The 28,000-nt window shown below is 46.2% G+C and overlaps 1 long non-coding RNA gene across 2 annotated transcripts; it reads right to left on the bottom strand.

The window, feature by feature from the left end:
- Positions 1–4,548: 4,548 nt before the first annotated feature.
- On the bottom strand, positions 4,549–24,878 carry LOC122230688. 2 transcript variants are annotated; one of them, XR_006207732.1, is made up of 3 exons: positions 24,738–24,878; positions 20,500–20,540; positions 4,549–4,610 (listed from the first exon to the last, which is right to left on the bottom strand). It is a non-coding gene; the product is annotated as an uncharacterized LOC122230688 (long non-coding RNA). The 2 variants fall into 2 exon arrangements; XR_006207733.1 differs by lacking the exon at positions 4,549–4,610 and adding an exon at positions 19,813–19,921.
- Between the last annotated feature and the right edge of the window lie 3,122 nt (positions 24,879–28,000).

Here is a 28,000-nt window from a genome sequence, read left to right as displayed (position 1 = left end):
CAAGAGAAAATTCTACAGAACACTGCTTTTGGATTTTAACTGCATGATTGGCTCCCCAGTGTCTCCACACTACATCTTTGGACTTGTCAGCCTCCATAACTGTGTGAGGCAATTCCTTATAATACATCCTCTCTCTCTCCTTCCTTCCTTCCTTCCTTCCTTCCTTCCTTCCTTCCTTCCACCCTCCCTCACTTCCTCTCTTCCTCCCTCTCTCCCTCCATTTCTCTCTTTCTAGCTTTCTGCCTTTCTTTCTTTCTCTGAGAGAGTCAGAGAGACTGACAAATACAGTTCCATTCATAAAATAAGACTTTAATACAAAGCCTGTTAACTCTAAGATAAAAAGCTGCTATGGACTTATGGACCCTGGGTTGAGTCACTAACTGTTGCGTATAAAGATGCTTCTCCCCAGACAGATGACTTCACCTTGCTTCCTGACACAAGCAAAATGCCTTCTCATCATTTGTGTGACTGAGAGCATAGGTGCTGAGGCCAGACTCCACAGGTTCAAATCCAACCTCTGCCACTTGGTGGATTTTGACCATGGGAAAACTACTTAGCTACTCTGGGCCTCAGTTTCCTCATCTGTAAAGGGGACAGGATAAAATACCTACCTCTTATGGTTATTGTGAGAATTAATGAGTTAATATGTGTAAAATGCATAGCAGGGTATCTGGCACTTAGACGGCTATACTGCAGTGATGAATACATCATTTATGCTTAGGAGTTGTTGGAACTTCTTAAGTCGTTAAGTAGAGCCTTAAGGAAGCAGGAAAAAAAATTAACGATGTGCCTAGAGAGGGAGAAATAAAATGCTTGGAGCTCAGAATTAATAACTTCCACAGTTATTAATATTCTTTATTTATATATGCTTATGTATATAATATTTAATTAATGTTATATAGTATGTGGGCAACTTCACTTTGCTTCTTTGTTCAAGGCAAAGGAGTTTTTTCAACAATGCTTTCTGCGGGGAAACATCTTCTCTGCCTTGTTTAGCAGAGATAACATGATACAGCTCCTCCAATTGTTATAGCCCTGAGCTATGAGATCATCAGTATCCATGTAAATAGACACCGCTTAGCATCTTTGGCTCATATCAAAGAGCTTTTCTATGGAAGCAATTACACCCTTGGTGGCGGTGGTGAAGAGTTAAAAATGCAAATATACCATTATTTACTAGCTCTGGGAAGTCATGCCTCTTGCATTTTCATTCTGAACTTCTTGCTTAATGCCTTTCAAATCTCCCCTGCTAATTTTGGCTTCTCAGAAATAATTCTGCCAAGGCAGGAAATTCGCAGCCAAATAAGTTTCATTGGCCTTTAGATCATTTTATTTCTTAACTTGTATTTTTCCATTGCTCTCTGTTCTTCATTGACTTCCCACTGCCCATCACTTCACACATATAGCAAGAAAGCACTGGTTTTGACACATGATATGTATTTGCTTGTCAAGGGTTGGTCCATTAGGTTGGGTTGACTCCTGCCAGGTCAATGTGGGCCATGTCTTTCGATTTAAAGATGCGAAATATTGATGCTCTGTGCTATTGTAAATAACTTTTAAAATGCATGCACAGAGAAAATGTTTCTCAGGAACATTTAAAACAGATTTTCTTTATTTTCAACTGAATCCCTATTAAGAATTTGGGTATATATCAGGAAAGTGATCTGCGTCCTCTATAACTTTGCAATTGTGGAAGTTTCCCTTTGACGTCACCAGGGTCTTGTGATGGTGGTTAGTGAAGGGAGAGAATATCCTGAGAAAATCAGCTAACTGTGTGCCTCTTGAGAAGCTCAAGTTCTCTGAATAGAGGAGCAAGGCCATCCAATTATGCCTTCAACCACTTTTTTACAGAGTGCCTACCATTTGCTACGTACAAATCTAAGCAATGGGTACAGTGGTGAGCTAGCTGACCAAACTGTCTTGAAGAAAACATTCTAGTGAGGACATAGATAGTCCCAAAGAAATCTTATAAATAAATAATATAATTTCAGATAGTGACAGGTATTTGGAAGAAGAATAAACAGGGTAAAGGAGCAGAGAGGGGGTGGTTGAGGGGCTATTTTAGATGGGTAGTTTGGAAAGTCTTATCCGAGGAGGGAGTTTTTGAACAGACTTAAGTGAAATGGAAGAACAAGCCACAGGAAGTTATACGGTTAAAGGAATCTAGGCACAGGAAATACTAAATACACACTGGGTGTGGATTAACTTGGCATGTTCACTAAAAAGCAGTTAAGAGAGTTATAGCTGGAGCAAGGAGATGGTTGAGGTGGGCAAGGGTTAGGGTTTCAGGACTCTGTAGGACAAAGTAAGAGATTTGGATCTTATACTTGAGATGAGAATCCTCTGGGTGTGAGGGAGTGGGATTCAGCCTATATTTTGGAGGACTATCCAGGCTGACTTTTTGCTGGATTGAATGCAGGATGTAAAGAGAAAAACACAGAGTCAAGGATGACTCCTAAATTTTTGTTCTTTGCAAGTGGGTAAATGTTGGTGTTACTAACTGAGAAGGTGGCGACCCCTGTCAGTGAGCATTCACACAGGGAAAATGAAATCACTCTAGGTATTTTAAGCAGAAAGAGCTTCAATAGAGGCAATTGAGTGCTTACAAAAGCATTGGAGGAGCTGAGGAAACACAAGTTAGGGGAGGGGCCCAGTGATATTCAGTTCTGCCACCACCACCGATACAGTGAATGTAGAGGTTTTTGCTTCCATCCAGAGATTAGGAAAGTACAGGAAATTGGTGGTGATGGCTCCAGCTGCCCCACAGCACTGAGAGGAGTTATCGCCAGGGGCCACCCAGAAGCTACTGCAAAAACTTATGTCTGCTAAAGCTTTCATATCTACTGTTGGTGCGTGGGGAAGAAAAACATATTCTAGTTCTCTTCCACCTTCAAAATTTCCCACCAGGGCTCTTTATTAGCAGAACACAGCTGCAACCAGAAACTGAAAGGCAGATGAGCCTGGCAGATAAAGTTCCCAGCCTTTCAGCTTTTTTGCTTGCCAAGAAGCAGCACAGGAAAGAGGGGGACAAATAGAACCTTGTAAGCTAAAGGGGACATAATGAAACATCTTCAGGTTGTTTTGTCATGAGTTTGCCTGTGTACGCAGACACATCCAAGTTGGAGGTTTCAAGTAGGTGGTTGCGTATTCAAGTCTAGCATTTGGGGCAAAGGTTGAAGGTGGAAATTTAAATGGGGGAGCCGTCAACATATAGATGGTAATTAAAGGTATGCAACTAGAAAATGTCACCTAGCGAATAAGTGTAGATGGAGGTGAGTTCCAGGAACAAAGACCTACGTGTTCTTAGGAAAACTGGGATATTGGGGCCATTGAGAGTCACTTCTAGGATTAAGAGGATTGAAATTAGAACCTTATGGAGGCTCAAAGGGACAGCCTGAATCATGTAGTCAAGACTATGAGCGCTCAGATGTCAGGAAGAAGAGAGGGTACTCGCCAGTGAAACTAAAATGGCGAGGAAACCAGAGAGTGTGGTCCTCTGAACGTCAGGTGAAAGACGAGGCCGTGATTATTGCATCCCATCCCAAGAAGAGTTTTAACGATCTACAGTAGGAGAATTCAACACTGGACTTGCTGAGATGGAAGTTGGAGGTATAGTTTCTAAAATCCCAAATGGAGTAATTTGGAGGGAGCACTTGCAGTGAGGAAACAAAGAGTGAACTCACGCAACTCCTCAGAGTGGTTGCGATGTAGCATAATGATAGCAGAGGTATAGACCAGCAACTGGAGATGATGTAGAGTCTAGGAAGGGTTTTTTTTTAAGAGAGGAGATTTTAAAGCCTGTTTGTGTGTTGTTGAGAAGGAGGCATGATTGTGGAAGGCGGTGTGAGAGTGGAGCATTCAAGACTCAAATTGATTGGCAGGTCACGTCCAACCTGATAGGAATCTCTATTCCGATTCCAGATTATACCAGACACAGATATTTTTAAAGGAAGACCCAGACTTTGTCCCCAAAGAAGGTACTAGATAGTTAAAATACACACATATGTCAACATTGAAGAGCAATTTCTAATAAAATGTAAACAAGGTCAATATTTTATTTTATAAATTATTGCTATAAGTTCTGGAGGCAGTAAATAAATAATGAATTGTAAAATTATGACGGGGAAGACAGAGGAATACTTTATGAAGCCTCCTTTCTATCTGATCTTAAAGAAAGTTAAGAAATGAATTTGTGGAGAGTTGGCAGGGGAGAGTATTCTTTAGGGAAGGGGAAATATGGCTTAATAAAAACAGTGCAGAGCACGTAGTCAGCAAAGCATGTTGGAAATATCAAGAGAATTGGGATGGCTACGGCAGAGGGGCTTCAGTTGGGGGACCTGAGTGAGAATCTTGGCTTTCACCTAGTGGACCATAAAAATCCAATTAATGAGTGGTAGATACTCATAGAGTAGACACTCATAGAATGGGGTGTTCTAACGACATATTTTGCCCATATCAGGGGATCCATAAATCATCTGATCCAAAGCAATATTTTTGTTTCTTCAGACCTACCTTGGAGATCAAGGAAGTTCTGGAATGATAAAGATGCCCATACCAAAATCTAAAGCACCGGCCCAGTATGATCCACTCAATTTGTGTCGTGGCAATTCCTGTGAGATAATTTTTATTGTTAGTTCTCATCTGCTTCCATATTTAGTGAACACACACTTAATTGCAAAGCTGCTGTCCATAAAAATTCTTATAGTGCCTCACTGCACAGACATCTCTCGTGCATGCTAGACATTTCCAAAGGCTTAAAATTTCTGCATCTGATTTGCATGATCTTATTTAAACAAAGAGAGCATTGGCCAAACTGCCCACCAACACAGAACTTAAGAACTTCAAGAACTTAATAATTGTTGCAGCTACATAGTGAGAATCTCCCTTCTGAGTTTCCAGAAACTCTTCTGCTCTATGTTCTCTGGAAAGAACTGGGACATTTTGTTGGGGTGATGGGGATGGGAAATGCCTCTAGGATTGAGAAGGTTGAAGCTGAGACTTAAGGCCACCGTAAAGGAATGGCTCACACATTCCTGTCTGAGCTTCGTAGATCGCGTCGCTGTACCAGCAACATTCTCTGGTGAATCTTCACTAGTGTGGTATAGAACCCTTTGACTCCATTTCCTACCATCCTGGGAACCTCCAACAGACTCGTGCTCCAGATTCATCAGCCCATTTCACGCAGAGACATCGCTCTGTGTGAGTTAGTGAACAAGCAGCGACTTTAGAGAGAGGAAAGTGTGCAGCACTTTGAAGGACTCAATGAGAAAGTCACTGATGCTTGTCCCTTCTTGTTTTTTGTAAGGTAAAAGTTTATCTCGTTTTATTGTACTTTGCTTTATTGTACATATTGCTTTTTTTTTTTTTTTAACAAATTGAAGGTTTGTGGCAACCCTGGGTTGCACAAGTCTATTCGTGCTGTTTTTTCAAAGCATTTGCTCACTTTGTGTGTCTGTGTCATATTTTGGCAATTCTTGAAATATTTCTAACTTTTTCATTTTTATTGCATTTGTTATGGTGAGCAGTGATCTTTGATGTTACTCCTGGAATTGTTTTGGGGTGCCACAAACTGTGTCCGTAGGAGATGGCGAACTTCATTGACAAAGGTTGTGTGTGTTCTGACTGCTCTCTGATCACCGTTCCCTTGTCTCCCACCCTCACCTTGGGCCCCCTATTTTCTGAAATGCACAAATCGTGGAAATGCACCAGTTAGGAACCCTACAATGGCCTCAGAGTGATCAAGCGAAAGGAAGGGTCACATGTCTCTCACTTCTTAATCAAGAGCTGGAAATGATTCCGCTTAGTGAGGAAAACGTCTCGGCAACTGAGACAGAATGAAAGCTAAGCCTCTTGCCCCAGTTATCCAACTTGTGAATGCACAGGAAAGGTTCTTGAGGGAAATAAGAGTGCGATTGCAGTGAACACACAAATGATAAGAGAGCAAAACAGCCTTACTGCTGACATGGAGAAAGCTTTGGTGATCTGGACAGAAGATCAAGCCAGCCATAACATTCCTCTAAGCCACAAAGTAAGCCGGAGCAAGGCCCTAACTCTCTTCACTTCTGTGATGGCTGAGAGAGGTGAGGAGGCTGTAGAAGAAAAGTTTGCAGGTTGCAGAAGATGGCTCATGAAGTTTAAAGGAAGGAACCATCTCCGTGGCAGACAAGTGCAAGGTGAAGCAGCAGCGAGTGCTATTGTAGAAGCCCCAGCAAGGTATCCTGGAGATCTAGTTGAGATCATTTATAAAGGTGGTTACATTAAACAACAGATTTTTAGTGTAGACCAAAAAATTCTACTCGAAGAACCGCCTAAGACTTCCATAGCTGAAGAGGAGAAGTCAGTGTCTGGCCTCAAAGCCTCAAAAGACGGGCTGACTATCTCGCGAGGGCCTAATGCAACTGGTGACTTTAAGTGGAAGCCAATGCACACAGACCACCCCCAAATCCTGGGACTCTTAGAAGTTATGTTCAATCTACTCTTCCTGTGCTCTATAAAGGGACAGCAAAGCCTAGACGACAGCTCCTGGGTTTGCAACGTGGTTTACTGAATATCTTAAACCCACTGTTGAGACCTACTGCTCATTGTCAATACACCTGGTCACCCAAGAGTTCTGATGGAGCTATGTAGCAAGACGAATGTTTTCATGTCAGCGGATACAATATCCATTCAGCCTAGATCATGATCTCATGATTCCTGAGTTTGAGCCCCATGTGGGGCTCCATGCTGATGGTGTGGAGCTTCCTTGGGATTCTGTCTCCTTCTCTCTCTGCCCCTCCCCTGCTTGCTCACTCTCTCTCTGTCTCTCTCTCTCTCTCAAAATAAATAAATAAATAAATAAATAAATAAATAAACATTTTTAAAAAAGAAAGTAATATGTTTCATATAATACATTTCATAAAGCAGTAGCTATCAGAGTGATTCCTCCAATGGATCTGGGCAAAGTAAGTTGAAAACCTTCTGGAAAGGATTCACCATTCTAGGCGCCATTACAAACAGTTGTGATTCTTGGGAAGACCTCGAAATATCCCCATTCACAGGAATTGGAAGAAGCTGATTCCATCCCTCGTGGATGACCTTGCGGGGTTCAAGACGTCAGTGGAGGCAGTAACTGCAGATGTGGTGAAAATAGCAAGAGAACCAGAATTAGAAATGGAACCTGAAGATGGAACTCAGTTGCTGTCGTCTCATGATAAAACTTGACCAGATGAGGAGTCGCTTCTTATGGATGAGCTAGGAAGTGGTTTCTTGAGATGGCATCTGCTCCTGGTGAAGATGTTGTGAAGCTTGTTGAAATGACAGCAAAGGATTTAGAATATTACAGAAACTGGGGCACCTGGGTGGCTCAGTCAAATTGAACGCCCAACTTTGACTCAGGTCATGATCTCATGGTTCACGAGTTTGAGCCCCATGTAAGGCTCTGTGCTGACAGCTCAGAGCCTGGAACCTACTTTGGATTCTGTGTCTCCCTCTCTCTCTGCCCCTCCCCTGCTCATGCTTTCTCTCTCTCTCTCTCTCTCTCTCTCTCTCTCTGTCAAAAATAAATAAACATTAAAAAATTTTAAAGAATAGAATATTAGATAAACTTAGTTGATAAAGCAGCAGCCGGGTTTGAGAGGATTGACTCCAATATTCAAAGAAGTTCTTCTGCAGGTAAAATGCTATCAAACAGCATCACGTGCTGCATACAAAGCAATCATTCATGAAAGGAAGAGTCAATCCCTGTGGCAACTGTCATTGTCTTATTTTAAGAAGTAGCCATGCCCACCCCCACCTTCAGGTACCACTGCCCTGATTGGTCAGCAGCCATCAACATCAGGGCAAGGACCCTCCACCAGCAAAAAGATTACAAATCACCGAAAGCTCAGATGATGGTTAGCATTTCTTAGCAATAAAATATATTTTTAATTAACCTGTGTGCATTTTTGTAGACATAATGCCATTGCACACCAAATAGACTACAGCATGATGTGAATGTAACTTTTTATGCACTGGGAAACCAAAATATTCCTTGGACTCATTTTCTTGCAATATTCACTTTACTGGGATGGTCTGGAACAGAGCCACAAGATTTTCGAGGTGTGCCCGTAGTGGACAGTGACTCCCTCATCCTGCGGCATTTTGTGTTGTGAAACAGTCATCATTCTTTAGGCTTCTTGGAGGATGAGGTTTCCTGGAAACTTATTTTGGCGCGATGGTGGGTGGCCATCCAGAGAACCTACAATGCACACTCAGCGGACAGAAATAAAAACTGCTTCAGGGGGAGGTTGGAGAATCCCATACGGACGATGAGCACATATACGCACATCTTGTTTGAAAGCACCAAAGCAAGCTGGAGTCTGTAAATCCCAGCACACGGAGCTCTGCAAGGCTAATTCTGTTGGCTTCAAGGGAAGGGTTGGTCCCTGTAATGAATGGCAGTTCCGATTCTTGTGGGTATTCAGCTACTGTGCCCTGATGATGTCTTACCAAACTTGGGGATCTTTAGGGCAACATATTCTGAGCTTCTGTGTGCTGAGCACTTGTTCCACATGAGCTCACACCGCTGCCTGCTCCGTTCTAGGAACGTTTTAATGCTGCAATTTTATTCCCTGTCCGGTGATTTAGAAACGACAGAGTTTTGAGTTTGGGTTCCAGCTAACGTATCCACGGGTGGTTGCGGTGGGTCCTTTTGATTTGTCATTACTGTCGATGTAATGATTTCTCGTTACTTGTCCTTCATGCTGGTTCTATCTGTGGCTTAGGACCAGGTATGGAATTTGGTTTGGGGTTTGGTCTCTGTTGAGAAACCAGCATCTTTCTGGAGACAATTCCACCCACAGCAAAGCTACGTCTTCTGTTGTTGAAAGGAGTAACAGTTCCATGCATGTCTGTGATTTCACTGTAGCTTCCCGAGGCAGGACTCTATCCTGTGGCTGCTCTGGGACTCGGGAAGGTAGCAGCTGCGTGTCCTCGGCGTCCGTGACTTCCACCCATCTTGGAGCAGAGAGGTTTAGCCAGCTTTCCTTGGCATCTTTCGAGGCGGAATCCAGCCCAGCAAGTACCCAGACGTCCTCTGCCTCAATATCCCTGGCTCATCAAAATACTGGGACACTGGCTCACTTTCTAGCATTTTCCCTCTGAAACTAAATTTACTCATTGAGGTAGATTTACGAAGACTTTCAAACAAGCCCCAGGGTTTTACACGGGCCATTTAGCTTTGGACTTTCTTCCGATTGTTTAAGGCTCTCATGGTACTTATTCTCCAGTTTGCACATTATTGAGTGAAACACCTTGGTCCCAACCCCTTCTCTCCTGATGGATTGAGTGAAGTGTTTTACCAGATTCCCAATGTGTTCCAATTACAATGCAACAGTTCAAGTCCGATAACATGTGGCCTCCAGCATCCACGGGAAAGACTGAGCATATGTTTCATGGTGAAAATCCGTTTCCATACAGACATAAACCTCCAAAGGGGTTCCTGTAGGATTGGAGAAATAACTCATTGTATGTTACCAGTGGTGTGGGAAGGAAAAGAGGGGGAGAAAAGCTCCCCCTGGGTGGTTTTGTCTTTCCTAGGAGGGGAAAATAACCATGTCAAGTTAGCAGGCGCCGAAAACAAAATCCTGCCGAGAATATTCGCTTCAGGGGAAACTGAGTCCTGAGGGTTCACCATTCACAGCTTCTCTGGTGCAGGCTGCAGCACATTTCAGGAGGGGGTCGGAAAAAGCGTCAGGAGCCTTCGGCAAAGGGGGGAACACCCTGCATTGCAGATGGATTTGGCCGAAAGTTACCTGCAGAGCCCCAGGTGGTACAGCTTCTCTTACTAATGGCAGCAGGCCCGTCCCATCCCCTCCCTTCCGGCTCTTCTACACTGTAGAAGCCTGGGAGTCAGGCCAACCCTCCTTCGAACCCTGGCTTTGCCAATCACCAGTAGAGTGACTTCAGACCGCTTGCTGATTTGAAGGATTTAATGAGACCAGTTGGCGGGAAACGCTTCACGCGTAGTGTGTCCACAGGCCAGCAAAGTGTCTTCCACCCCCGAACTCAGTCCTCAGTCCCCGGCGTTCTCACGAGTACTCAGGGGCACAACTGGAAAACCCGAATTTAAGGGTCAGAGTTAGTAGATGGGATCTGTTTCGGGGACCGTCCACCTCGTGGGTGAGGGAAAATCCTCTCGGCCACTAGGGGGCACCAATGACACGGAAAAGAAAGGGTTGAATTTCACAGGCTCAGTCCGTTGCCTTGTGATAAGTCCCATTTAACTAATGTAATTTTTTGGAGCAAAGTTTGGAAATGGCCGATACAGAAAAGCACGGAATATTTCTGCCGGGGAAGGTGGTTACCCTTTAGACGTCTTTTGAAGAAAGTTTTCCTAGATTGCTCTTGTAAATGCTGCACACCTAAAAAAATCAGCCTCTTTGACTTTGTCCCTTTTTTTTTTTTTGGTATTTATGCTCCAATGGAAAGAGACAGTATTCTCTGTGTGTGGGAGAAAGAAAAGTCACTTTTTAAAGTTTCTTTCTTTATTTTGGGAGGGACTGAGAGGGAGGGGCAGAGAGAATCCCAAGCAGGCTCCACACTTAGCGTGGAGCCTGACCCGGGGCTCGATCTCACGACTGTGAGATCATGACCTGAGCCAGAATCGAGAGTCGGATGCTTACCTGACTGAGCCACCCAGGAGCCCCTTGAGAAAGTTTCTCTTCCTGTGCCTACCAGGTGCTCAACTTTATTTCTTATTGAGAAGAAATCAGTCACAGATTTGACAAAATTGTGAATGAACGCTGAAGAACCTGCCTTCTGTGATGCGCCATCAGGGTGAGGCTCTCCTTACAACGAATTCACTGCCCTCGTAAGGAAAATAACTTATCTGAGGTGTAGGATTTGATAGGATGCAGGGCAGGCTTCGTCAGTGTGCAACCTGCACAATTGTACGAGGACTCCACATTCGGAAGGGCCTTGCGCTTGGTTCAACGCTCTGCCGTCACCACCTTGAAATTCTTAAATCCTTTTGGACGAGGGGTCCTGCGTTTTCATTTTGCTCTGGGCTCCCGCCTCCCCGAATGGCTTTTCCAGTCCTTGTGGGCTGACTGACTGCATGGTGGGGTGTGAAAAGCGGAGGCAGAAATCAGGCGGGCCGGGATCAAATTCTGATTCATAACTGTGTCGTCTTGGGCAAACGCTAACATCCCCGCAGCCTGAGTTCTCCCATCTACGACGCAGAGAATTGCCAAACCTTCCTGATGGGATTGTGGTAGAGGCTGAGACAGTCCATCCAGCATATTCTCACCTGGGCTTCGTCCTGGTGTCAGCTCAATCCGCGCGGGTCACTTGCGCCAAGATCAGCGTGGGGAGATCGGACCCGGTGCTTGAAATACATGGCGTATGTAATTGAACAAGAGAAAAAATGCGTTTCTTGAGTGACTCTCACACGCACCACTCCAAAGTCCGCGTTTACACACGTTATCTTTGCTCAGTGATAACTCTGGGGAGGCCGATTGAGTGAGACTCAGCCGAGACCCGCGAGGCATTTCTCATTGTGAAGCTGGATCCCCTTGTACAGCGTCTGCAGGCTCAGAGCCGGGCCCTGTCTGCTAACATCCAAGAGCGGTGAGCCTTGGACAAAGGAACAAGGGAACAGAAGGACCCCTTGGGGACAGACGCATTAACGGCACGTTGCATCCACCTGTGCGTGTTCTTCTAACAGCCCAAAGGGGTAGAAGACGGAGCCCTTCGCTGGGCTTTCCGACTCACTGGAGAGCTTGACAAGCTGCTTAAACTCGAACTTCACTTACCTCTGAACTTCAGTCTCTTTATTTGTAAAACGGGACCTCCGAAGGTCATAAAGCCTCCTCCCTAGGACGGGAAGGAAGACTTTCACCTGTTAAAAGGTGGAAACTTGTACACTCTAAAGTAGAATACGCCAGCTCTCTTTCTGCATTGTCCAGCCAGTGGTTTCCCCAACTGTGACTAGGGAATCCCTGTCCCGCAGGGGCACTGAGACCGTCCTCCTCTGTATCACTCTCTCTCTCTTTTTAGTGTTCATTTATTTTTGAGAGACACAGAGAGAGAAAGAGACAGCGTGTGGGCTGTAAGGGGGCAGAGAGAGAGGGAGACACAGACTCTGAAGCAGGTTCCAGGCTCTGAGCGGTCAGCACAGAGCCCGACACGGGGCTCGAACTCGCCAACCGCGAGATCATGACCTGAGCTGATCTCTTTTAACCTCAGGACTTCCCAGGGCCTTTAATGTGCTAAGAAGCACCAGTGGGACTCGTTTCCCAAACACAGCTGTGCAGAATCTTTCCCCGAGGAGCTCCCCGAGGGACCAGCGTCTTGCAGGGCACGCACTGGAAGAGACGGGCCCTCACCTGGCCCCGGGCCTGTGCTGGCTCATCGGGCTCAGTGCTCAGTGCTCACACATCTGCTCTGGCCTCTCTGCCCGCTCTCCCCAGATGAGCAGCAGGGAGCGGATCTGAGGCAGGCGGCCATCTGACTCTTCTCTGGCTCTCCATGGAACGACCGGCCTCCTTGGGGCATCTCGGCACAGCCGTCTGCAAGCTGAGTGAATCTGGAGGCAGAGCCATTGACCCCAGATGGACGGCCGTAGCGACTTTCCTTCGTCTTGTTTTTTCCTTCTTCTTGTTTTTTCCTTCTTCTTTGTCTTAATCTCCTCTCTCCTCCTCCTCCTCCCCACCCCTTTTTTACTTCATGGTTCCAAGATCTATCCTCCTAGAACAGGTTCGTGGTCCCGCTCTGGCCACGAGGTACCAACTGTCAATGAGACAGAAACCTAAAGCGGAGAATGTTGCCCCTCGAATTCTTCAAAGTCGATTTGTTTCTAAGGACAAGGGGATCATCGGTATTAGCCAGCTGGGATTAGCCGGCTTCCGTTTCTTGCCGCCCAGGGTCGCCCGGTTCACACATAGCAGTAATGACACTGTGGCCACGGCTGCTGTGATCTTCTCTGGTCCTGGGAGTGCCCTGCGCCCAAACCTGAGGTTTAGGAGACTCCCTCGCCAAAGAGCCCACAATTCAAAAGGACGGAGCTGGCGTTTGCACAGAGGCTTTCAGAGTCCAAAGCTGTCCCTGCAGATAGGAAGCGTGGGGAACAAGCCGCTGTGACCCCACGGCCGCCTCTCCTGCCCCCACCGTCCACCTCATCCTCTCTCCCCTCCTGTCCTCGGGCTGCTGCTCTGACTGCCCTCCCTCGTCCCTGGTCCCTTGCCTCATCCCCAGCAGTGCTCTCCAAGCCCCCAGTCCTGCCACCCCGCGGTCACTGGAGATGTGAAAGCACCTCTTGCCCCACCCTCAGGAAGCAAATGACCCCAAGAAAAACACGTAACTTACCGCGGTAGAGGGGACTGTGTCTGAGCCGCCACATGCAAGCTCACTGAGCATCCGGCCCCTCGATAAAGAGAGAGGGAAACAGGGCAGCGCAGGAGACGTGGAGTTTCAGTTTTGCGTTTCAGGAATACTCTTCCTGGGAGACAATGTCCCAGTTTCATCAGTCAATTCTTCCCGATGGGATGTCGGTAAGTAATGATGTCAAATCCAGAAAACTTTGCCGGGGACCCACCGAGAGCGAGGCAAGATGCAGCCTGCTACGCCCGCGAGCTCTCCTTGGGAGGAGTGATCTCGATGGGCTTCCGGTACTGAGAGAGGTGACGAACACCGTTGACGTCTGCCTTGCTAGGACTGGGCAGGTGCCTCTGAATTGACCATCAGGGCACTTGGGAAAGAGGTGGGGATACAGAGAACGCTGTTTCTCTTTCTAGAATGGACAAAAGACAGGGGCGCCTGGGTGGCTCAGTCAGGTGAGCGTCCAACTTCGGCTCAGGTCGTGATCTTCTGGTTTCTGGGTTCAAGCCCCGCATCGGGCTCTGTGCTGGCAGCTCGGAGCCTGGATCCTGCCTCGGATTCTGTGTCTCCCTGTCTCTCTGCCCCTCCCCCACTTGTGTTTTTTCTCTCTCTCTCTTAAAAAAAATAAACACTTCAGAACAGACCCAAGACCATAGGTAGACAAGATGGAAAGGGCACGCAAAGGGTTCAAAGGTCTGACCAGGATGGCCGTGTTCCCCTTTATTCAGCTGGAAGCTCTCCCAGAAGTCCCGTCCTACCTCGCAGCGCCCCCTTTTCTGAAGGCCCTGGCACACTTCTCCCTAGCTATAGGTGACACGTGCCCCGTCCTTGATAATGTGACAGGGACAAAGTGGAGCTCCCGCCAGCAGCGGGACAGTCCTCTGGAGCCACCTGGGTGCTGGCGCCTGGACCAGGCAGGCTCCTCGCCCGCGGGCTTTCTGGTTTCTCTCCCTCCTGGACCATCTGTTTCTCACCTGCCTGATGGCTGCGGCCTGCTCTCCATCTGGTCACCTTTCCAAAAACATGGGAAGCGGAATATGACAAATGGTGATAAATAGAAAGAAAGGAGCCGCAGAAGTCTCAAAGTTGATCATCAACAGATTTACCAGCAATTAGACATTTTGGACCCTGGTCATTAATTTTCACCTACGCACCAAAGCGATCGACTATATTAAAGACCAGCGCTCTTTATCTTTTGTTCGCCAAGTCCTTCAGAGCCCAGATGGTGATATTGACCTTCAATGAGTTTCTCATTCTTCCTAGGAATTGTATATTCGAGGAAAAGTCAAGCTGCTTAACCCTAATTGGGGAACTTGGATTTTTTTTTTTTTTAAATCATATGTGCACACGCACACACACACACACACACACACACACACACACAGCCTGCAACAGCCTGCTTACTCATCTCTAATGATAATGATGAGTGTTGTAATTTTGTACCCGATGAAAAGTAAAAGCTCCATGTAGGAAGGCAATCCTTTAGGCTTCTGCCACTCACCATCCCCAGAGGCAAGGCAGGCACAGCGCCCCTCTCTTCCCTTCACGTTCGGATGCCGGTGGAGCCAGAGAAGTCACTTCCGCACCAAGGGGACCTCTGAGAACATCTCACGGAAACCTGGATTCTGTGACTGTCCGGCCACCTCAAAGGCTTGGGAATACTTTCCTTATCGCTCAGGATCCACCAAATGCTGGCTTTCCCCTCGCAAAGTCACGAGATTGCAGCACTTAAAAGAGAGCCGTGACCTTGAAACGGAACCCACATTCTTATCTTATCAGACTTCTCCAATTTTCCACTGAAAATGAAGTGGAGAAGCCATCCCGTGGCTGAGTATGGCCCTTCTCAATGTCCGACTCTGCCAGCAGTTATCAGGGGAGGGGGTGATGGAGACCCTTGGCCAGAGGGGGTGGGGGGGGGTGTCTGGGTAAAGACAGACCTTGCAATAAATGCCACGCCAGTAATTATAAAAAAATGATCAAAAGACGTGACATAAACAGAACCAGCTATTTGCCAAGCGCTGTACCTCTGTTGTCTGCTAGGCACTCTCTCGTTACTGAAATACTGGTGTTTTCCATAAATCCTGTTCTAATTCAAGGAAGATGTCATTTCACATGAACTCTAGCAGACTGCAGATGCGAGGGCTTTCTGGCCAAGAATCAAAGCACATGCCCGGATCTTCGCGTTCTCTTGTTCCTTATTCTTGGTTGTTTATGGGCACAGCACACACTCGCCTCTCCTCTCCGTTCTGTTTCCTTGGGGATTTAGAATCACAAGAGCTGAGCTCTGACTTTGTGCCAGGGTCTGTAGCACATGTTTTACACATTTTTAACCCACGTAGTGCTCAGAGCAAGGGCATGGTGTTGGAGCTGCTGTATCATCATCCCCGTTTCACAGACGAGGACATCGAAGCACAGAAGGGTTCATTTGCCCAAGGTCCCGAGCTGCTCCACAGGGACAAGAAGTCACCTGAACTTCCTGAACGAGGATGTCATCCAGTTCTGGAATCTGTGCCCCTAAACGTGTCACTCTGCTCTCCCTGAGAATGCAGAGCAGGGGTTCTCAGCTGGTCCTGACTTTGCAGTTGACAAGGGATACGTGGCACTGTTTAGAGACACTTTTGTTGGTCTCAGCTGTTGGGGCACGAGTGGCATCTAGGAGGCGGAGGCCAGCGATGCTGCTAAACACCTTACAGTGCACAGAACGCCCCCACAGCAGAGAGCCACCTGCCCCAAAATGTCAGGAGTGCTGACATTGAGAACCTACCAAAGAGGAATCACAGGACACATATATGTCACAGACACATAAATAGGGTATCTATCTGTCTATCATCTATCTATCTGTCCATCTATCAATCTATTGATCTAACCATCTCTATCATCTATCAATCAATCTATCCATCATCTACCTATCCATCATCTGCCTATCAATCTATCATCTATCTATCTATCTATCTATCTATCTATCATCTTTCTATCAATCTATCAATCAACCTATCTTATTATCTATCTATCTATCTATCTATCTATCTATCTATCTATCATCTATCTATCCATCATCCGTCTATGTCCTCCCTCTCTTTTAGAAGACAACTGGAAATTCTAGTCTTTTGAAAGGGTTTTTAAAGTATTGATTATTTCGAAAACCTTGAAAAATAGTTTTTATCAAAGAGAGAAAAAAGTATGTGACAAGTTGTTGTTCCTTGAAAATACAGTGTGTGTGTGTGTGTGTGTGTGTGTGTGTGCGTGCGCGTGCGTATGTGTGTGCATGTGTGTGTGGTTGGCTCCCATTTCTGTTCCTGTGGACTTTCCCTTGGCTATGGAAAGTCCAGGCCTTTCCCTGAGACCTTGTAGGTGTCACTTTGTCCCCACTGGGATATGCCATGTCCTCCCGCTCATTCTAACTACATCCGACTTCCATTACCCACCCTGTCAATTACCATCCTGTTAATAACCACACTGCATATCACACCAATACGCGTTACAGAGTAGACTATTACCCTTTCCATATTGCATTAACATGTTATACATTCCGTTATTTATAGGTTACACATCACGTTGATACGCATTGCATGTTACATCAACGCACAATATTACATCAACCCACGGTACACATTCTGTTAATACACATTACATCGTACATTAACACATTACGTATAACATTATTAGTACGTTTTGCATTCCATTAATAGCCCATTACCCATTTTACTAATACCCGTTGTGTATCTCAGTGATGCATGTCGCGTATCGTACTAACACCCTCCACCTTGCGTGGTTAGCACATTACATTACATTTATACACATTAATATTATGTTAATAACACATCACATGATTACATGACATATTCACGGATAATATGTCACAGTAGCACACATTACACATTACATTAACAACACTATATATTATATGATTATCACATCTCGCGTCACACTGCTACTAAAGGGAACCTCATCCTTTTCAGAGCCAACCATTCTAAAACTCTTGCTCAGTGCTAGTTGTCACCTGCAGCTAGACGATCTGGTCGCACAAATGGTTGACAGTTCCCCAAAGGGCAGTTCCTACCCCAGCCCGCACCGATCCCTCGGCCATCTGGGACTGGTGGTGTGGAACTCACCCTCTCCTCAGCCCAGCGTGCTGTCGTGGCCCCAGACGTTCCCTTTGTGCTCTGCACCCAGTGGGACACTGGCCCTCTGACTTTGCCCCCCACAGCCACTCCACTGGGGCCCACACACCTGGCCAGGGAGGCAGGTGAAAGTTGTCAGTTCCTGCCCCCATGTAGGGCCCACCCAGCCATCCCAAGGTGCTCATCACTGCCTACCAGGTACCAGGCCCTTAACTAGGTGAGGGACATTGTGTGATAAAGAAGACAGGGTCCCTGCTCCCCATGGAGCTTGCGTCTGGCTGGGGAAGAAGGTAGAGGTAGGACTGTAACCAAAATACCCCTTAATTACTAACAACTGAGGACAGGGCTACATTATATCTAGCTGGGGAAAAATCATTTGTTTCCAGTTCTTTTTTAAAAAATTTATTTATGTATTTATTTTTATAATATAATTTGTTGTCCGACTGGTTTCCGTACAACACCCAGTGCTCATCCCCACAAGTGCATTTGTTTCCAGTTCTTAGGGCTTGGCCCTGGCTTTGGAGAAGCTTGCCTGACTCCTCACTCCTCCCTGGCCATTTCTGTCTCAAACCCTGCCTTTCCTCATGTCTGTCCGTCCTACCGAATGTTTTTGTGGACATTTCCCACCATTCAGACAGGTTGATGCGAATCCGAAAGGTAACATGGGCTTAAAGCTTCTCATCCCACGGAGTCTCATCAGCCCCAGGAAAGGACTTAATAGGAGTGGGCATTTGGGAGGAAGTGTTTGTTCCACACGCATGCAATCTGATGACCCATTTGGGTAGAGACCATTCTAATGCCCATGTAAGCCCCTCTCTTGCTGGACAGGAAGCTGGCTGCTCCAGGAGCTGGTTTGTGCTGCTTCTATGTAGGGACCCCCTGAAGCCCCACCAACATCTCAAAGATTTAGAGCCCAGTTGGAGCCATGCAAGGATATTAATGGTGCAGTGATGTTAATACAGGCTGCCTCGCAGTAAATCCACTAAGGTGCTGAGCTGTTGAATCTGCAAATCATGATACATAAACCTCATCCTTAGTCTTCCCCCAAACACCACAGGGATCTATCAGGTCCCCCCCCCAACCCCCACCACATCTGCCTGGAGGCAGAGCTCACATCCTTTTCCTTTTCTCATGGAATTTTCGTCATGATATTCTGAATGATACCCGGTGCCCAGCCCTGCCTTCCATCCTGTCCTGGGGAAACCCACTGGCCATGCCTTGTGTGTGCCCACCTCTGGCTACACCGGTGGATTGGTGCTGGGTGGGGAAAGAAGGTCGGGGGTGTCGGGTGCTGTTCCACAGTTAGGCTCTCATGGGGCATTCTGAGCAGAGACAGGCTCTGTCTGCGACTTTACTCAGGTAGGGACATCCAGGTCAGCGTGCCCCACCCGTGGCCACACCTGACATCCCCAAAGTCCATTCTCCAAGATACATGAGTACGCTTCCCAGCTGCAGAACTTCAGGAGATGCTAAGCGAACGATGAATCATTTAACATCCTCCAAACTGGGGCACTTTTGAGAGTAAAGGGGTGTTGTTAATAACTGTGCCAGGACAACAGGTGGAAACTGGACATACATCATCTTTGTTGGAAGAACTCCCGTCACCTCCCACCAGCAGAGGAGGCTATGAGACCATGAGACATAGAAGAAAGGGGGAAGGCACCAAGTATTTTTAAGGGAGACAGATCAGAACCCAGATCCATGTGGTGGGGAAGGTGAAAGCTGACAGTCCTCAGTCCCAGCAGGCATCTTTCCTGCAGAATGAGATGGGTGGGAAAGCAATTGTGTTTGTGATTTCTTCCCACTGCCCACAGCATCTTCAGCAATTGCCATGGGGCTACTTTCTTCTCTCCAAGAAGGGGGCAGGCACAATGGCTGGTCACCATCAGCCTGTAATTTCTGTGTGGTCCAGAGTTTAGCTGGCCTGTGAGTGGAGGGCCTTGCACTCACCACCCCAGGCCGGCCAGTCCTTGGACAAATGCCTCACCGCCCCAGGCTTCCGTCTCCCCAGGGCTAAATGGGGCTTTGGTTATCACTGTCTCCACACTCCTTCTAGAACCTTCTCTAGCACCAGCCCTCCCCCAAATAAAGCAAGAGCATGAATCTACACCCAATAGAAACAACAGGAAGAAGCAGAAACTCAAGAAAGTGACACGCCATCTATTGGGAACTGTGAAAGCGTTGAAGAAATATCTCATCCAAAATGCAGCTGCTGGACCAGAGTCCAATGAATTGAATTTCTGGCAAAGTTCAGCCTAATCAAAGGCCTCTGTGTTTCATCCTTGTTGATGAAAACCTTTATAGGTGTGGGCTGCTTAGAAAGCGCAGCAAAGGGAATGTATCAGCATAGCGTCTTCTGGTTCTGAACGAGGCACTGCCTCTAGGTCAACACTTGGGGCCAGAATTTTTATGACATAGTATTGTAGAGCAACAGATAGGGATCATTGACTCACAGGGTGTTACAGCTGAAAACAAAAACAAAAACAAAAACAACCCAGACGTTGACATAGCACCAACTAGAGGCCAGGCTCTGTTCTAAGCACCTTATAAATATTTCTTTACTTCATTCTCCAATGACCCCACGCATAGATACTATCATTATCTCCGATTGACAGACAAGGAAATTGACACACAGAAAGGTTATGCAACATGTCGAGGCACACAGCTGATAAGGAATCACACAAGCCGCTACACCACACCCAAGGTCACACAGCTAGGAGCCTTTCCCCTACCCAGGGATGTACACGAATACAAATACTCAGGATCTGTGATTTCACTGTCTACAACCTCCCTACCCCTCCCCTGAAAAATGTTAAATATTATCTATTTCTTTTCTTTTTCTTTTTTTCCTGGAACTTGCCTAACATAACTGCACAGAATAGCGTTTGTAAGCCATGTTGGGTTCAAGTTTAGGCTTCCTGCGTTGACTTGCTTCTGTCATAAGCTAGAAGTACATTTTCTTTCCTTTCATAGAATCCCTTCTATCCATTCATTTGACTGATCTGTCTTTTTTCCCCCAAAAGGACAAATTAGGAACACGTACCTCCTTTATGGGGGACTTGCCAAGAGACAGGAAATGCAGTCCTGAAAAAGATAATAATCAGTTCAACTTCTGGACTGCTGCTTCTTTCCCACCTGCCCTGAGAGGTCAAGAGACCCAGGGTGACAGTAGCAACGGCATCCCCTGCTCAGCCTTGTCTGTGTCCTGCCTGGAGCTCCTATGGCAGCCTGGGTTCTAGGTAGAGGGTCTTGAGCTTCCTACCAGGCAGACCTCTAGGCAGCCAACACTGGGGAGCACGGAACATTTTTTCCTCCTTGGGGAAAGGGTGTGAGGAAGGACAGCAATGTCCACGACTCTGGAAACTCAGCCTCCCCATGTTCTTGTATCATGGGACATGCTTTGCCTTAGTGAGAGTAACACAGTGTTGGGAAGGCCCAGTGGTTTGGTTTACCCCCAGGCTTCCCAAACTTGGCACTATTGACATTTTGGACTAGATAATTCTTGCTCTCTAGGGCCATCCCATGCACTGTACGATGTTAGAAGCACTCTGACTTTTGCCCCGAATGCCAGGAGTGCCTCCTTAGTTGTGGCACCCCTCTCCAGACAATGCCAAATGTCCCCTTGGGGGCAAAATTATCCCTTATTGAGAACCACTGGTTTAGTCTGATAACTCCAGAACCACTAAAAACTTTTGAAATCGAATTCAAGCCTCCTAGCCCTCTGGATTGGACCCAGCATTGACCTAATTCCCTAGTTATCTAAGATTTGTCATGAACTGGCCTCTCATATTGGCTCAAGGATGGGGGGAGGGGAACAATGCCTTTCAGACATGCCTAGGAAGTAAACACAGCTTTTCTCTAGCTCATCCAGTGTTCTTCATAGGTTTCAGAAATGGTCGACAATAGCGTGCCATGTTTTGAATACAACAGTCACAGCAAGGCTGGAAGCAAAGCTGAGAAAGAGTAAAATTCTAAATCTCCTATACAACAAATGTGGACACACAAAGACTGCACCCCCCAGCCCCCGCCAATTCCTTCCTTATTTCCTTTTTTACCACCTCCAAGGTATTCTTAACAGCAGTCACCCTGGTGATTGACCATCAAATTATCCCAGAGCTTGGATAATTTAGGGATTTTGAGAATGCATGTTTGGGAACCCCAGAGAGGGAAAACAACCACCTTGCTCAGATCACATCTTCCACGCACCATCCAATGTCTGTCCCTTTAAGTCCACCCTTCACACCTATCTTAGTCAGCTCAGGCTACTGTAGCAGAATACCGTAGCCTGTGTGGCTTAAACAGCAAATATTATTTCTTACTGTTCTGGAGGCTAGAAGTCCAAGAGGAAGGCATCAGCAGATCCAGTGTCTGGTGAGGGCCTGCTTCCTGGTCTATAAGTCTCAAATGGCAGAGAAGGACCTCATGACCTAATCACTGCCCAAAAGTTCCCACCTCCCAATGCTATCACACTGGAGTCCTAGGTTTCAACATATGAATTTGAGGGGGACACAAACATTCAGCTCATAGCAGCACCCAACGCTCTTAAGGGAGAACATTTAATCTGCTGTTTAGATACAGATGTACCAAAGCCATTGGTAAACTTTCTAGAGGGCCATCACCAACCCGCTGGGGTGTTTGGATCTTTGGTGGTCTTAAGGCTAGACCCAAAGATGAATCATGGGAATTGGGTGGCCCTTCAAAGGGAATGTCCAATTTCTCTACTGGGAGACTATATATTACTTGGTCCTCATTTTCAGTAGACAAATCCATTTCAAATACAGAATAGATCCCAAATGGAAAAGAGGACATCTCTGACGGCTCATTTTTAGTTCTGCCTCCAAAGGAGTAATTTTCTTAGGTAGCAGGCAGAATTCTAAGATGGCCCACAATGACCCACATCATTGAATCTGAGTGTGGGTAAAACCTGTGGATAGGAGGGGATATCAAATCGGTGATTGTGTGACAATACATGGCCAAAAGGATCTTTGCGGATGTAATGATGGTCCCTAAACAGCTGAGTTAATGAAAAGGCTATACATTTGGGTGGGCTTTGTCTACACAGGTGAGTTCTTAGTGTTATAAGGTCTGAGACAGAAGTCAAAGAAAGACATGCTCTTGCTGGCCTGCAAAAAGCAATCATGCATGTTTGAGTTGTCTGTCCTGTTGAGGGGGGTCCATGTAGCTAGCACCCGAGGGTGGCCTGTGGGGGCTGAGAACAACCCTACACCAACAACCAGCAAGAAGATGGGGACCTCAGTCCCCACAGAACTAAGTTCTGTGAACAACCAGTGGATTTGGAAGAGGACCCCAAGCCTCATATGAGAACACAGCACTTGAGACTCTGAACGGAGGACCCACCTGCTCTGCACCTGAGCACCTAACCATGACCATGTGGAATGATGACTCTTGTAAGTCCCTGAGTCTATGGTAATTTGTGCTAGAGCAATAGAAAGCAAATACCCTTTCATTTAATTTGCTGCTAATTTATGTGTCATAGGTCCTTATTTTCTGTATTCTTGTGTTCTGGCATATGGGACCTTGTTGATTGGGAAGAGACTGCCCCTCCCAGGGCTAGGTAATTCTTACAGATAACAAAACATTTGCCTGGGAGTGTGCCTTTCATATGCAAACTAACCAATTCAGAGCACAGCCCATGCTCCAAACACCTGCTCGGTCTGTCTCCTACATTTGAGGAGGCAATATTCTTCCTTAATCATCCCAGGGCCAGATACCAGACAACTAGAGATAGTCCCTCTACCCCAGAGCCCAGTGAAGTTATCCAAACCAGCCTACCTTGCCTCACTTATTTTTTTCCCCATAAAAGCCACAATAAAGTCTTCTGTCCATGTTTTCCCCTCATTCTCTCTGCCTCCTGACAGATTCTGATGCTTCCTCACGTGGCCCCACACGGCACGGCATGCCCTCACTTCTTAGGGACTGAAAATAACACCTATCTTTGCAAAAGTCCCCTCCTGATGTGATTGGCCCCAGAATAACGATACAACCCGCCTTTGAAAACAAACTGGTGAAAATTTCATGTCTACACAAAAACCTGCACAGAAATGTTTGTAGCAGTCTTATTCCTAATTGCCCCAACTCGGAAGCAACCGAGAAGTCCTTCCGTAGGTGAGTAGACGAATGGGATATTGCTCAACACTTAAATAAATGAGACAAGCCATGGAGGAACCTTGCACGCACATCGCTGAGTGAAGAAAACCAATCTAGAACGGCTACATAACGTATGATTCCAACTATATGACATTATGGAAAAGACACAATTATGGAAACCAGGGAAAGATTGGTGGTTGCTGGAGGTTGAGGATACATAGGAGGCAAGCAGAGGATTTTTAAGGCAGCGAAACTCTTGTGCACGATACTATAATGATGGATACGTGGCATCATACATTTTTCCAAAACCCATGTAATGGGTACAACTCTCAGGACAACACTGAGAGTGTATTCTAATACAAGCTGTGGACTTTGGGTGATAATGACATCTTGTAGATTCATCAACCGTAATATCATTCTGGTGGGGGAGGTTGATCACGGGAAAGATTATGCACGTGTGGTGCCAGGGGGTCCATGGGAAGTCTCGGCACCTTCCTGTCAATCTATCCAGGCACCTTAAATTACTGTAAAAATATTAACAACAACAATAAACCGGTGAGGTCATTTTCGGTTGTATTTTCTTTTATATATGCATTGCTCTGAACCCCCCAGACTTTAGAAGTATAAATGCTAAATGCAGATGATAAATCTTGACCCAGATTGGATTTTGAAAAAAAAAAAAAATTTAGGGAATTAAAACATCCTTCACAGAGGAGAACCAGCACACCTTGGCTTTTTTCCCTTCCTACAGATGTTCGGTATAAGCCGAAAGGAAAATAGAAGGACAGGAAAGATTTTTCCAGACAAAACAGAACAACAGGCAGAATTCCATGTAAAATGCCTGGTTGTTGCAGGCAGCCAAAATCCGCTTGTGAAAAAAATCCACAGACCTAACAAAAATAAGTGATGCTTCATACAGTGTTTGTCAAAGCCTTTGTGATGACTGTGTCCCCGAATGGCCATGCCTAGTTTCATACCTTATGCTTTCAGACCAGCCTTCCTCAAGTCCTCACTCCAGGAGCATACCAACGGTCTGTTGCTTTGTTTTTCTCAAAGAGAAGCGAACTATTCCTCCTCTAGCTAATGATTTAGGCATTTCCTCTCAAGAAACAAATATTTAAGCAAGTGACTGAGCGCTACACTATTTTTTTGTTTGCAAAATAAAAGACTTACCAAGAAGGTGAAGGTCGGTATTTGTAGGTAAATTCTTTTATCGCTAACTTGCTGTTCCTTTACAAATTCCTTTTATTAATAGCTCCAGCCGTGTCGGCATCTTCTGCTCTATCTACGCATGATATTTTCTCCAAGAGGCAGTTAAGCACTTGAATACATGTAAGGTAAAGAGTGGTTAAAAGTTTCACAAATATTCGTATCACAGAACCAAGCATCTGTTAGCTTCTACAGATACAAGTAAACACATGTACCCATGCAGACACAACTATATCCGGGTGGCTAACCCCTTTCTGGGTACACTTCATTTGTGAAGCATGTGTGTGTGTGTGTGTGTGTGTGTGTGTGTATGAGTGTGATATCCTCAAATCAATGAAATGGGCAGTAGTTTTGTATTATGGCAAAACAACACTTTAGAATTACACATGCCCATGATGGATGTCAACGCTCCAGGATAATGGTTTCAAATTTTAACTTTGGAGATTTTAATATATCTGAGCACCCATTTTTCTTTGCAGAGGGAATAATAATTTGTATCTCATAAGGTTTCTAAAGGGATTACACGTGGCTTTCCTTGTCTGAAATTCTTTTTCCCTCCTGCTCATCCTGCAAGGTTCCTTCCTGTCTTTCAAATGTCACTGTTTTATAAAGCCTGGCCTTCCCTAATTAGCATATAATAGCCAAGAATGTTAAATTTTTTGATTTCAAATAGTAACTACTAATACTTTTATTCCCTTCTCGTGACATAATCTGGCAAGGACTTCTGTGTTGTCATTCAATTAGAGTTTGTAGATTATTGGCAGGAATTCATTCAAATAATGTTATGTCTCGTGTTTTAGAAAGTAACCATTTGTGATTTCATTAATCAATAAACCAGGAAATATAAATCAATACTTATATTTATTAAGGTAATATGATGCAATAAAATGACCAGCCTTAAACTTTAACGCAAAGACCGTGTGGCCCCTTAATTAAAAATTATAATCTCTTTGATAGACGGCTGAATCAAACAAACCATTAGAAAACTATCTTTAAGTTGTTTTGAATCCATCCCTGGATTTTTGTAGAGGCAAAGAAGTTGCCTGAAATTTTAAGTAAGGGCGATTTTTCTGATCTCAAACAACTATGAAATAACAGAGCAAAGTGCCATCGGAAAATGAAAATGTGGGCAATAATTTTATTTCCATTGTCTCGAGGGGGTAGAGTGTTCTTTCTCCCTCTGCAGCATAACTTAATTAAAAAAATTCTTTTGATGAAATTCCTCAAGTTACCTTAAGGAGGCTTTTCTGTGAAATAGATTACAATTTGCAAAGTGAGGACAAGAATCACTCTTTCAGCCAGGAATTGCCTTTGAATTGGCTAATCCAATGACGGGAATGTTGACGAGGAAATAGAACACCATTTTTGGCATTGCGATGGCACTGTTTCTTATTCTTAGAGCCTCTTAAGTGTTCACTCTCCGACTGACAGCTCCAAGTATAATCCCTAATGGTGGAGACGGAGAGTTGCGGCCTTTGACAGTGGGGTAGCAGTGACCCCTGCCTTCCCCCGAGGGCTGTCATGAAGAGATCGATGGGCATTGGATTTTGCACTGACCCGGATAAAAGGACACCGTATCACAACAGCAGCCCCCTGGAGAGGGAGGAGACGCTGCTTTTACTGCTGCAGGTGCCCGCAAATGATCTTTCCTCGGTGTGGTCTCGGTGTTCCTTTCTCCACAGTTACACCAAGTAGCTGGGCATATCTGTGCACGTACATTAACCACCTGCTTCCACTGTCGCATAATAAACAATCAGCCTCATCACGTGAGCATCGGTGCCTTTGACTCCTCGAAGGAAGGTGATGTAATAAAGAGAACAACAATGCTGTTCGATGAGGGCTTGCTGTGCTCTCTGCTGGTCACTCCACTTTCGTCAAGAAAATGAGGCTTGGAGAAGTTGGGTAACCTGGCTAGGAGCATGCTGGAATCGAGGGTGCCTGCCTGCGTGTGTGTGGGGGGGGCAGGGGGGAAGTGTGGTTTGTGTGGTGTGGGCCACGTGACCCAGCAGGAAAGCCTTTATCCTCAGAGACCTTGGGAGCTACGCCGTGCTTTTCCATCCCCCCGGCTTTCCTCCCAGTGCTGTCCCCCACCCAACCTCCAGCCTCTTATCTGAGATTTCTGGAAAGTAGAAGGTGACCAATTCAACAAACAATAGCGTAAAACAACTTGCAGCTGGAGACTCTCCCACAGTTGGAGCTTTCTCCCGGGTGACCCTTTGATCTGTCCCGCTGGCCGCCTTCCTTCCCCCTCACCGGTTCTTTGGACACGGCGGGCACACCTGCCCACTACCCAGCCAGCTCCCAAACTGAGGTTCCCCTGTCGACTGACAAACATTTAAGAAGAGTTGGCGCTTAACTGACAGAGGGGTGCTAAGTTTAAGGCTGCAGTGAGCAGTAATGCACAAGAAGTTTGCTGTCTGATAAGGAAGTTGACCGGCTAGAAAGGACCTGTTGAGGGCTAGAGGACCTATTGAGGGCTCTCTTGTCCTTCATGTGCCATAGGGACATGAGGGGGGCATTGGAGTCTTCTAGGGTCCCGAGAAGGTCTTTCCAAAAACAGGAAACGTATGGGGGAAAGCCTGAAATTCCATGAGGTGTGACAGGCGTTGAGCTGCAGCATCAGCAGGGGTGGTCACCAGTGGCCTGGAGGACCTACCATGGAGCTCGGAGTTTGGACGGGAAGGAAAAGGGAGCTCCTGGCAGACTTGTCACATTTCTGTCTCTCAGAATGATGGCTTCATAATGATCTCCGGTGGTAGAAACGGAGAGCAGAAACTGCTGAGAGCAGAAGCCACTGGGATCACGCTTCACACAAACTTTTGGAAGGTTGCTCAAGTGGAAGCATCACAAGGGGTTAGAAACTGGGGAGGACCTGGGAGCGAGGCCACCAGCCAGGAGGCGACTGCAGTAGATTACGTGGCTAATGATTTAGGCCTGGTCTCAGCCACAGGAGTAAGGGAGTCGGGACAGATCGGAGGGCTGTGTCTGCACGTGGCAGAGCTGGATGGAGGCCCGAATGGAGGAGCAAAAGAAAGCTTACAGAATGGATGATGGCCCCTGGTGAGACTGACCAGGCTGCCCCTCTGGCAGGAAGAGCAGAAGAAGGGTTAAAACGACACGTGTCAGGGTTATTTGCCTATGTCCTCAGGAGGCAGGGAGTGTGACTTAGGAAGGTTGAAGCTTTATCATCCAAGACTGGGATCCTGCCGATTTTACAGAGCCCCTGG

The sequence above is a fragment of the Panthera tigris genome, chromosome C2 (assembly GCF_018350195.1).
Source record: "Panthera tigris isolate Pti1 chromosome C2, P.tigris_Pti1_mat1.1, whole genome shotgun sequence".
NCBI lineage: Eukaryota > Metazoa > Chordata > Mammalia > Carnivora > Felidae > Panthera > Panthera tigris.
Note: the sequence above shows the minus strand (reverse complement) of the source record. Positions and strands in the feature narration are given on the sequence as shown.